This window comes from Lactuca serriola, chromosome 7, assembly GCF_051521515.1.
Source record: "Lactuca serriola cultivar US96UC23 chromosome 7, Lser_US96UC23_V15, whole genome shotgun sequence".
In the NCBI taxonomy this organism is placed as follows: Eukaryota; Viridiplantae; Streptophyta; class Magnoliopsida; order Asterales; family Asteraceae; genus Lactuca; species Lactuca serriola.
In genome coordinates this window covers 32,141,983-32,152,068 of record NC_136414.1, presented here as the reverse complement: position 1 = coordinate 32,152,068, position 10,086 = coordinate 32,141,983, and the positions used below count along the sequence as shown (strand labels likewise).

At 39.0% G+C, this 10,086-nt stretch overlaps 1 non-coding gene across 1 annotated transcript; it reads left to right on the top strand.

The window, feature by feature from the left end:
* The first annotated feature begins 9,488 nt into the window (after positions 1–9,488).
* LOC145065115 (small nucleolar RNA R71) lies at positions 9,489–9,595 on the top strand. The gene has a single exon (XR_013688266.1). It is a non-coding gene; the product is annotated as a small nucleolar RNA R71 (small nucleolar RNA).
* The last annotated feature ends 491 nt before the right edge of the window (positions 9,596–10,086 follow it).

Below are 10,086 nucleotides of genomic sequence, written 5' to 3'. Positions count from 1 at the left end.
TATTCACCCTCAAGAACTTTTCTTTCCAATTCTTCTTGGACTTTTGGACGTGAATAAGAGTAGGGACTCCCCACCGGAGAGAAAAGGTTCGAGTCCCAGACTAGGTTGAAGCGTTGAAGAAGTGATTGAATGACGGAACAGTTGGTTGACGACCTAGAGTACAGAAAAGGAGCTCAAAGCCTATTATCTTGTTTATAGCAATAGGTGTCAACTCCCTCACTGAAAACCCGTACTCACAAATGATCAGGTTAAAGAAGTCGGTGGTAGGCAAACAAAGACCTGCCACGAACAAGGCGATCGAAATCCCGACTTTTCCCTTAGGGGGTTGTAAAGTAACGCGTCGAAGAGGGGAATTTGTATGTCGTGTTCAGGAACAAAGCTAAACCGGAATTGGAAAGATTCCCACTCTTCGACGGTGAGATTTCTTCCTAAAGAAAAAAAGGACGCCATAAAAGAGTATGAAGGAAAAGATGAACAGGTTTATTTCGAATAAGAACTCAAAGGAAGAAAGGTAGCAAGTGGAGAGGATGTTCCAGGATGAGCAGAGGATTAAATACCAAAAAAGGAGAGCGAACCGTTTCCATAATGAAACCACTGAAGAGCGGTGATTTCTCCCTGACAACCGCGCAGACCACCAATAGCCTCTTGCCATGTGCCTGGGAATAGACCAGAACGACGTTGCTACGTCACAAACGCAGACCCCTACTAGTCTAAGGGACTTTTTAACGTTACCCTGTACGATCACGTTAAAGTTAATGGAGAATCTAGACAGAACGTTACTATGCCAATACCTTGGTCAAGACCCGGTCTTGGCCCACGCATCCCAGCGTCGAGCTCACTTCTCGGCGCCCATCACAGGGAAAGAACATTCCATGTGCTCTCCCCATTTATTCAAATCCAATCAAAAGGCAACGAATGGCTCCGATGACGCCCATAATTGACGTCACATGGTAGTTAGTTAAGGTGGGCGTGATCCTCCCAGTCAGAGGAGGCCATGTTTCACGCTAATGGGTCGAGGTCCCCACGATCCGTTAGAAGCAGGTATAAAAGGACCACTTCCACCTCAAGGAAGGGATCCATCTTCTCTCTTACAGAACTTACCAAAAAATTACCTCTCTCAGAAAACTAACTTGATTGTTGGAACGGCGTCCCGGGAGAACACCAAGACGTCCTTTAACGATTCTTCTTTGTTTATTTTGTTTGTTAAGAAGAAGGATGGGTCACACAAAATGTACATAGACTAAATAGAACTTTACAAACTCACGGTGAAGAATCATTATCCACTACCTATGATTGACGACTTGTTTGATCAACTCCAAGGAGCATCGTGGTTTTCCAAGATTGATCTACGTTCAGGATACCACCAGATGCAAGTGAGAGAGGAATATACTCCAAAAACGGCCTTCAGAACTCTGTATGGCCACATAATGATGCCTTTTAGGATCATTAATGCACCCATCGCATTCATGGATTGAATGAACCATGTGTGAAGGCTTATGTTTGATCAATCGGTAATCGTGTTTATCGACGATATCTTGCTCTTTTCAAAGACTCAAAAGCGAAATAAGAAGAATCTAAGAAAGGTACTAGAGGTCCTAAGAAAGGAGAAATTGTATGCCAAGTTCTTTAATTGCCAGTTTTGGTTACGAGAGGTCCATTTTCTTGACACCTTGTCAACCAGAATGAAATTTTAGTAGATCCAGCCAAGATGGAGGCAATAACATAGTGGCCGGTCCCATCTACTCCTTTAGAAATCTGAAGTTTTCTAGGATCAGCAGGATATTATAGAAGATTTATTCAAGACTTTTCCAAGATTGCGGTACCAATGACCCCGTTTAACAAAGAAGGGAGTTACTTTTCCTTGGGGTCTTGAGTAACAATTGGTATTTGAAATGTTGAGACAAAAGTTATGCAAAGCTCTAGTGTTATCCCTTCCAGAAGGTGTTGATGACATGATAGTTTACTGTGATGCATCAATCATGGGTTTTGGAGCCGTCCTCATGAAGCGAGGTCGAGTAATCGCATATGACTCAGGACAGTTAAAGCCCCACGAGGCTAATTACCCGACATACGATTTGGAGTTAGGAGCAGTGGTCTCTGCTCTCAAAATTTGGAGGCATTACTTGGATGGAGTGTGATGCACCATCTACACAGAACACAAAAGCCTGAGATACCTAATGAATCTACCCAACCTGAACATGAGGTATCATCGATGGTTGGATGTACTGAAAGACTACGACTATGAAATCCTTTACCACCCACGTAAGGCTAACATAGTGGATGATGCATTAAGTCGAAAGACAACTAATACACCGATGAAGGGCATATGCTTAAGGATGACTGATGCGTACAATAAGCTACACCTAATTTTATATTTATAACCTAACTAACTTACCTAACTAAATTGCAGCTAGGTAGTGTACCTAGTCAGGTGTCGATCACAGGGAACGATTTTGACTTATTAATTTATCTACTACTAAACTAACCTAGTTATTATCAAAGAAATGGAATTTATCTAATTTTGCAAGTTTAGATGAACTTAATTCTTTAACACAAACTCAATCACTAAATAAACACTTCTGTTAGTTCGAATCCACTTTCACTCAATGGGTTATAAATTAGCTATGACAATTACTGTTGGTTACCAATTAAGACGGTATTAGCAATTTAGTTCTAAATCTACTAACATTAATCAATTCATGTAAATATACGAATGGTCACACAATAGTTAACACATAACCGATTATTAAATGAAATTGGAGCTATGTAAGATTGATTTGATAAACATACATTATGGTCATAATCATGAGTTCTCTAGCACAACTTAATTTTAATAATTTATTTGCTTAACTAAGATTGGTTTGATCTTAGCTCTAATAAACTAGTGTTCACTAAATTATTAGGTATTCAAATTCATGTAACTTCATATTCACTAACTACACAAAATAAGAATTTAAAGCAATCAATTATTAGACAAACATGCTAGGTAAAATCAATCAAACACAAGTCTTAACCAACTAGTAAATTAAAGCTAAAGTAAATACACCATGAGTTACAACTTCATCTAGCTAACAGAAGCAGCTAGATTTAGCAGGACATCCTAGCAACTAAGCAAACAAAATCCATAATCAAAAACATGTTTAAATATACCAAACTATGAATCAAATTATGAACTTCTTCTCCCTTGGTGTTGAAAGCCAATTCCAAACTTTTCCTTCTTCTGAAACTCGTCTCCAGGAACCCTCCAAGGCAGCCAAAAAGTCCTCAAGTCGTAATGATCAAGCGTTTATATACTTTTCCCGAAAGTCGTGATTCACGTTGTGAAAGGAAGCTTCACGTCGTGAATTTAGAGATATCCTTATCGGGCACGGATTCTTACTTTGCACGTATTTATCTTCTGGAAGATTCAAGTCCACATCGTGAACTTGTGGTTCACATCGTGATTTTAGCTGAATTCCTGGGTTTCTTCTACTTTTGTACTCCAAGTCTCCAAAGTTCCACATTTTGTCATATTTGTTCCCTTTCTTCGAAAGTGCTTCCATTTGGATGCAAAATATAATTTAAGCTTATAAGTACCAATATTCTATGCAAATAACCACATTTTTAGTAAAAATGTAAATCAATATTGCCTAAAAATATGTATAAATATGGCAATATCAAAATACCCCACACTTGTGTTGTGCTTGCCCTCAAGCAAATTTAACTATTTTTCTAATTAAACCTTTATCACCAACATCACATAGAACGATCCAACTCAAACTCATCCATTATGCCAAGACCTCAACGTGTGCATTTGTGTCTAAAATGTTTCCTAAGTAACCCCCTCAATCCTAAATACTCACAATCCTCATAAACACGCACCCACTTCTTTCGAGCAATGCTCATTTTTTGCATCCCTCCAAATCCATCCGCAGAAAACTTCCTAACCTCAAGGTATTTTTGTAAAGCTACCCAAGCATACATAATCTAGAGAATTACAACTTTAAAATACCACACTATGGAGCTCTTGAATTCTTCATTTCATTGATATTAACTCTTTGATTTCTTCGAATTCACCACTTTTTAGTGTAATTCTTGGTATCTTCATCTTTTGATTTTTTAGAATTTTTGATCTTCAAACTTTGATATTTCATAGCTCCAAAAATTCTTCAACTTTTCTTGTAATTACTCTCTCTTTTGTTACATGTATAACTCACTTTTTTACTCAAAAACCTACATGCTTAAGCATGGGCGCTTAACATATATCGGCTAAACTAAACATTTGAGCTCTCATCGGATCATACCATGCAACACTAGCAACTTAAGTTCAAATTATCATTATTACTAGAAATTATTAGATTATTATTTCAAACCTATTAAAAATTTTAAATTTACCTATTTCTAGCAATTTACTTTTTTGACCCCCTACCCCACACTTATTACATACAATGCCCTCATTGTATGCATAAATTAATTAAAAAGCAATTAATAGGAAGAAAAAGGAACAAACTCCCTTGGATAGTAGTGGCAGGGCCGAACTCCGGTCGTGCGGATAAAATGTGCATTTCGAATATGAAACTTCCTCAAAATAAGAACTTGGATCCTGATCACTGCGAGATATATAAGACACCTTGATGAATCGAAACTTCAATCTTTAACAAATGAGGCGTAAATCTCGAAAATGTGAAGAATAATGTGGGAAAGCATACGCCACATTATATAGTGGAGGGAACTAGCCAGTATAATCTTCAAAATAACTCCAAAGAGAATGGTGTTGAAGCATATAAAAAAGGTGAATGAAAAGGTTGCATTTTTGTGAGAAGGTATGACTCACGTCTATAAAAAAGGTGAATGAAAAGGCTGCATTTTTGTGAGAAGGTATGACTCACGACGTGAGTCATAGTGTTCACGACGTGAGGTCGCTAAAAATAAAGTCAGATTGCCTTCGCAGCCCAGCTCACGACGTGAAGGATAAGGTTTCACGACGCGAAATCTGGGCAAACAAAAACTGAAACAACCCATCTTCCTTGTAAATAAATGTACTCCAACCAATGTCTTAATAAATAAAGACCCTTCTAAATGCATTATTTGACGACTCTTCTAACTCTATCCTCTCTCTCGACTCACCCACACTTATTTCCAATTGTGGGTCTCGGCTCGTGACTCTAAACTCTAAACGACCCTTTGCTAACCGTAAAGATCATAATTCGACTTTCCTTCCCGATACTCCTTAGCAATTATGAAACATAGCAACCAAAGGAAAAATAAAAGTAACATAATACTTTAACATGAGTTCAACAAACCAAACAAGTTCAAATCAAAATAAAAGTAAACAAAAAGCCAAGAAAACTAAAATAAAGAGATCACTCATCATCTTCACGTCCTTGAGCTCCACTTGGTCCTTCTCCATCTCCCCTCGGTATCCATAGCTCCTCCCATGTAGGTATGTACGGGCATTGCAGTGGCATGGAAGGTGGTCATCCCACACCCATATGAGAAAACATGGTTTCAAGAATTTGGGTGTTATAAGTCATCCCACCGCGAAGATTATCCAAATAAGAACCAACCCGACTTTGAAACGGGTCGGTGGGTACTCCACCCGCATGTGGTTTTGCATGAAGATCTCGCTCAATATCACCCTAGGCTCTCACATTCCTTCGTTGTCTCGCCGGAGGTTGTTGCTCGGGTTGCTCTACTTGTTGCTCATCATCCTCCACGGGTATCATATATCCTCCCCCAACATTCACTACCACCCGCATAACACCCAAAAACTGAACCGTCAAATCATTATCCGGAAAGCGAGTAAGATTCCGAATAAAATTAGGAGTCAAAATATTGTATGACCGAGCAAGGCGAGTGACTAAATGTCCACCCGTAATCGGACTCCCGGGCCTAGAATTAGCCGCTTTCTTCCCTAAAAATCAAGCACGCATGTAGGGAAGGTCGCAACAAACCCTAGGAGTAATAATACTCCATAAAAAGAACAAATTCTGATTGGGAACCTTATCACCATGGTGCTTGTGGTTGACCGAAAAGGTGACAAGGCGATGAAGAAAACGATACACGAGATTCCGAATTTGTGATTCACTAGAATCACAAGGATTGTACTCGTGATTGGAGACAGTCCGCCAAAATTGAACATCAAATGTTCTGGGAGTAAAATCCAGAACACAACCAAGTAAAAAGGGCACAAAGAATGGAGATTGAGTCTCCACTTCCGTATATAGCCCCATGCGCCAACCAAACTCCCGAATACTACATTCTTAATATACCCCACCTAACTGGAAAACAAGTGCCCAGTTGTAATCAAAATCCACAGTCCATTCTTCAAAGCTTACGGTAGAGAAAAACTCCACCGATAATTCCTGATAAACGGGTTCTTGAATTGCAAACCAATTCCTCCACCCATGACATGTAAAAGAAAAATCAACCCACTCGTACACCTTAGTCCAATAATGCTCCAATTCCACAACCATGCCCACACCGCGCAACCATCCCCAATCGACAATAGGTGCTATCACAAACTCCCTATTATATAGCCATCCCAAACGGTTTTCGTATGTGGTCAACAATGACCGAGAAATGTTTCGTGGAAACCGGTATAACGGATGAATGCTCGCAACATCAATAGGATCTTCCTCCTGTTGGACTGCTCTTCTAGGACCCATATTCTTGCAATGACCAAAAACAAAACAAAACACCCAAGATTTCCTATTAAAAATGAAATAGGAATTTTGTTTGCCCAGGGTACATAACGTGTACTGGCCATTCACGTTGTGTATCGTAGTCTGGACGTGAGTCTCGATCTGCCATGTTACAGTCCAAATCTGACATGTATGATACTTGGGGTTTGTTTATTCCACTAACCTAAGGCCATGTAAATTGAAAACACCAACTAATTCAACCAATTTGGGTTTTTGAATTTCTAAATAAACCCTAACTCTTAAAATGCATAAATTGTAAGCAATAGAAACAATTGAGGGATGAATCACTCACCAAATGAAGTTAAGAGACAAAAGATTCAAGAAATTTGGAAGAAAAATGGAGAAAATCGGTTGTGGGGCTTCTTTACTTCGTGCGACAGTAAACAAATGGGGAGGTGCGACAGTAAACAGTTAAACTTATTGGGCTTAAAAATCGGGCCAATCTAAGATAGTCCTCTTATCATCTATGACCACGACGTGGGCCACGACGTGAATGTAGTCTAGACAAAAATTAATTAGTTAATTATATTTGTTTATTTTAATTGTTTTCCACTTAATTCCAAAGTACCCCATAGCTAATTTTTCCATTTAACAGTTTTTGGATGACGAATTGATCACTTTCCTAAACTAAAAATGTAAAAAAAAAAACTAAAAAGAAAAGAAAATCCAAACCAAACTCGGGTTGCCTCCCGAGAAGTGCTTCTTTTTTATGGAATCGTGAGCCGGACTCCGTGCCTCCTACGTTGAGTTGTCAGAGGAGTCCACCACCTGCACCTTCTGTTCTTTCCATTGTCTCTTGTACGCTTGAACTTGTCTAATGTACGCCTTCTTTGAATTTTCTTTTTTAGCTTTTACTTCATCTATATCAAGTTTGCGTTTGATCCCTTTAGTCTTTAATTTTTCATTATTCTCATTAAGCTTCACAGGAATCTTTTCTTCCTTCACCACTGGACTCGTCTCCTTGGAAGTAGCCTCGTCTTCATCACTCGACAAATCATCGCTTTCCTCACTCATCAAAGTTGTTGTTTTTGTGTAGGTAATAACTTCAACGAAGAACAGGACGGATGCTCTTGGTTTGGTGCGTTTGACTTGATGAATTTTCTTAATTTCTTCCTCCATGAGCTTTTCTAATTCTTCCAGTTCACTATCTTCATCAATATTGAACACCTCATCGTTAACATCTTCTCCTTGAAACATATCTTGTACTCCAAACTCTTCCTTATCATCACCAACCCTCAATGTAAGCTTGGATTCACGAACATCAATTAAAGCGCTAGCAGTATTTAGCAAGGTACGACCAAGAATGATTGGGATATTTACATCCTCCTTCATATCCATAATCACAAAGTCAACTGGGAAAACAAATTTCCCAATTTTAACAAGGATGTCTTCTATGATTCCCCTTGGGTGTGTTACCGAATGATTGGCCATGTGGATGGTCATCTTTGTAGCCTTCATTTTCTGAATATTCAGCTTTTGATGGAATGAATATGGCATCAAATTTATGCTAGCCCCGGAATCGGCTAAAGCATAAGTCTTCAAATTGTTACCAAACTCACATGGAAGAGTGAGGCGTCCATGATCTCCCGTCTTCTTAGGAATCTCTCCGAATACAGATTTTGAGCTTTGTTCACTAAGAATGACCTTAGAATTCTTCTTCAACTGCTGATGAGTGTCTACAAGATCTTGTAGGAACTTCGCGTATTCTGGGATTTTTGAAAGTGAATCGATAAAAGGGGTATTAATAGGAATAACTTTTATTTCTGAATAAACTCCAAATGTTCCCTTTCCAGTGGGCTGAGATGTGCTCGAGATAGAAACGGAAAAGCTGGTCGGTAAGCCGGAACGGATTCTGAATTTTTCTGTTCAGATTGAGACCACGTCGTGAGAATGGGAGGCTCACGACGTGAGTCTGGTGTTTCATCAAAAATTTCATTTTCAAGCTTCGACTTCTTTGGTTTTGGTTCGGATGGATTTGGATCCTCCTCTAATGCTTCTAAGAACTCAAAGATGGCCTCTTCTTTAGTATCAATCATTATAACATGAGATTGAACATTCTTTTCGAGAAATTGTGAGGATAATTTGCTGCTCACCAAATTAGTGAGTTGACCAACTTGGACTTCTAGGTTATGGATTGATGCTTGATGATTTCTTAATGAGGCTTGCTGGGCAATCATCATTTTGTGTTGTTCTTTCATCATGTTCATATGTTCCTTTAGCACTACATCAGTATCATCATGCCTTTTCTCGGACGCTTCCATAAATCGGGTCAAAATGTTTTCCAAGTCTACTTTCTTCTTGGCCGGTGGTTGCTTTTTTTGATAGAAGCCTCGGCCTGTCAGCTTATATTTCTCTTCTTTTTGCTTCTTATACTCATCGTAAGGCAACTACTCTTTCTTTGGTTTCCTCCAGTCTTCATCATACTTGTCCCCACTCGAGTAGCAAGCTTAAGCCTTCTTGTTCCCATATTCATCCAAATGGCAATCCTTAATCAAGTGTGGCTCACTGCATCTTTCACAACCAACTCTTATTGCATGAATTGATTGGTCCATTTGGGTCAATCTCCGGTCCATAGTATTGAGCATCGCCATCATAGCAGCCATCTCTTCAGAATGTGCACCTCCACTGCCTTTTGCTCCATCTTGTCTTGGGTTGTGGTACTCACGAGAGTGTTTTGCGAATTCTTCAACTAACTCCTTGACTTCCCTTGGATTTTTCTTTGTCGGTGGCCCTTGAGAATCAAGGAGTTGTCTTGTCATAAAATTGACCCCATCATAGAAAATAGACATCTCTTGTTGAACATTAAGATCATGTTGAGGGAAATTCCTTAACAACCCTTTGTAACGCTCCCATGCCTCGTATAATGACTCCCCTGGTTGTTGCTCAAAGTTGGCTATTGCCTTCTTGAGTTTAGCTTCTTGGAAGGTGGGAAAAACTGATCTAGAAATTGCTCACGCAATTGACACTTTTTTCCAAACATGCGATCGCCTGTACACAACCTGCGATCTCATGTATTGAGTTTTCACTCCCGGATGAATTTTTGGCACTAAAAAAACCTACAATCCATGCTGCGACCAAACCTGCAATCGCATAAAGGCTCCATGCGATTGCATGAAGGCAACATGCGATGCGTACAATAAGATACACCTAATTTTATATTTATAACCTAACTGACTTAACTAACTAAATTGCACCTAGGCAGTGTACCTAATCAAATTATATAATAGTTGGGTAAGTTGGGTGTCAATCACAGGGAACGGTTTTGACTTATTAATTTATCTACTACTAAATTAACCTAGTTATTAACAAAGAAATGGAATTTATCTAATTTTTCAAGTTTAGATGAACTTAATTCTTTAACACAAACTCAATCAATAAACAAACACTTCTGTTAGTTCGAATC